The sequence below is a fragment of the Meleagris gallopavo genome, chromosome 10, assembly GCF_000146605.3.
Source record: "Meleagris gallopavo isolate NT-WF06-2002-E0010 breed Aviagen turkey brand Nicholas breeding stock chromosome 10, Turkey_5.1, whole genome shotgun sequence".
Classification (NCBI taxonomy): domain Eukaryota; kingdom Metazoa; phylum Chordata; class Aves; order Galliformes; family Phasianidae; genus Meleagris; species Meleagris gallopavo.
Window position 1 is genome coordinate 23103033 of NC_015020.2, and position 2408 is coordinate 23105440.

Below are 2408 nucleotides of genomic sequence, written 5' to 3' on the forward strand. Positions count from 1 at the left end.
CCCGCCAGCACCTGAGGCGGCTGCGGAGGCGGAGCCGCTGGCGACGCCCGAGCGGGAACGGAGCCGCGGCGCGGTCCCTGCCCGCTGCTCTGGGGCTGAGGGCGGGATGTGAGCTCCGAGCCCCGCGGGGATCCCGTCAGGTGCCGCTCAACCCACGCTGCGCTTCGGGGGCGGGGATCGCTTCGGCAGGCTGCGGGTGAGGAGAGCTGGTCCCTCGCACCCGCGTGTGAGGTGGCAGCGCAAACTCTGGAGCACGACGATAAGCGGCTGTGTGGCGCGAGCTGCTGCTGCTGCTGCACGTTGGGAAGGAAAACTGATGAGGCAGCGCTGTGATCCCTGCAACGCTTGTCTGGAGGTGTGGTGAACCAGCTACAAAAGACCCTGTCATCCTTAAAATCCTACAGACAGACTGCACGTTCAAATTCAGAGCCTTGATTTGTTGCTCTGGGCTCTCTGTGACCAGGAAGCCAAACAGCCTCTAGAGAGGATCCGTGGGACAAAGTGTCCAACGCTGATCCTCCCCAGGCAGAGTCATCTTGCTGACCCTTTTCGCAGATCCTGATGAAGTATTCTGAGAGGCCAAGCCAGTAGGGCTTCTTGAAGGCCTTCTGCTTGGTGTCTAGGGACTGCTCTTACAGTCCGTCTGTAAGAGGAACGCTGCTGACACTGTACCAAAGCCATTTGGGGCATGAGGAGAGGCCAAGCTGACAGGGCCAGTTTGAAGCCTGGTGCTCAGTGTTGACAGGATGCTGCTCCTCAGGGAGGAACATTTAGCTGACCCTTTCCCAGATCCCAATAGGGTACCTTGAAAGGCCAGGCTGTCAGGGCCCCTTGAAGGCGTCCTGTTCCATGCCTTTGGTCTGCTGCTTTGGGACCTCTGCAGTAATGAATCTGCTCACCCTGGACCAGACCCATCTGGGACAGAGAGAAAGTCCAAGCTGACAGAGCCAGTTGGAGGCCTGGCGCTGGGTGTCAGTGGACAGCTGCTTTTCAGGGAGGGCCAGGTTTTGTTCACTGTCAGAGACCTGGCCATGAGAGCTGAAATGGCCAAGGCCATCTCTGAGAAATGAAACTATGGACAGAGCCACAGTCAGGAAGAGAGTCAGGTTGATTTTCATCCTGTTCTCTCCCAAGGAACAATCCAACATACAAAGTGGCTGCTACCTTGAGCGGAGCTCCAGAGGTAACCACCAGTACAGAGCAGCTGCCCTGCGTATCTGTGCTGTGAGAGGCTGCCAACATGACTATACAAAGACTGATAGGGTACCTCGAAAGGCCAGGCCAGCAGGGCCCCTTGAAGGACTTCTGCTCCTTGCCCAAGGGCTGCTGCTTTCGGCTCTCTATAACAAAAACTCTCCTGACCCTGTACTGGAACCATTTAGTGCAAGGGGAAAAGCCAAGCCTACAGAGCCATCTGGAGGCATGGCTTCTGCTGTCAAAAGGCAGCTGATCCCTCAGGGAGGACCATTTTGCTGACCCTTTTCCCAGATCCTAATGGAGTATGTTGAAAGGCCAGGCCAGCAGGACTCCTTGAAGGCCTTCTGCTCCCTCCCCAGTGGCTGCTGCTCTGTGCCCTCTGTAACAGCGAATCCCCCTTCCTGCAGCTGGAACCAACCACTGCATGGCAAGGTCCCAAAACATTGGGGCTGCCACCTTTCTGTTCCCTCTTTTCCTAAGGACAGTACTTCACTTATTTCTCCAGCAAGAGCAGCACCAAAGCGCATATGTCAAAGATGGTGGCTGCTGAGTGTGATGTTGTAAGCAGGAATAATACCATTGATCCTGTGTTTAACGGCTTCGTTGTCTGAGCTCATGACAAGCTCTGAGCTTGTAGAAAAAACTATCCCACTGAAGCACAGTTTGCAGTTGCTCCAGCTCCTTACCAGTTGATGTTGGGAAGCTAGAAGAAAACGTGTCAACTGCAAGAAGAAAACAGAACTGTCTTTATGTGAATAGGTAGCACATAGCCAGGTGATTCTTCCCTCAATGAGGAATAAACTGCTTAAGTGCCCCATGGTCTCTCCAAGAAATGTGCAAATTTCATTATCAGTGCTAAATGCACCGATATTCCTAAAAATACAGTTTGCAAACTGATCGTAGTATCAGAATCTGCACGATAAAGTGACATCCAAATTGTCCTGTGCTGCCAGAAGAGCTTCTCTTATGCACAGCATGTTGTGGTGTCCTGAAACATTCAGAAAGCAGCAAGAGCATCTGTAGTTCTTACCAATTAATGTTTCTGCAGCACTTCGACCTGTCCCATACTCTGCTTGTGCAGAACAGTTCAAAAATGAGTAGAAAACAGTTCAAAAATGGCAGAAAAGGATTTCTAACTAGCAACCAGTTATCTCCAGCCTTATCAGACCCAATCATCCTGGATTGCCTTGCAGCCCCGCCCAGCTCTGCCT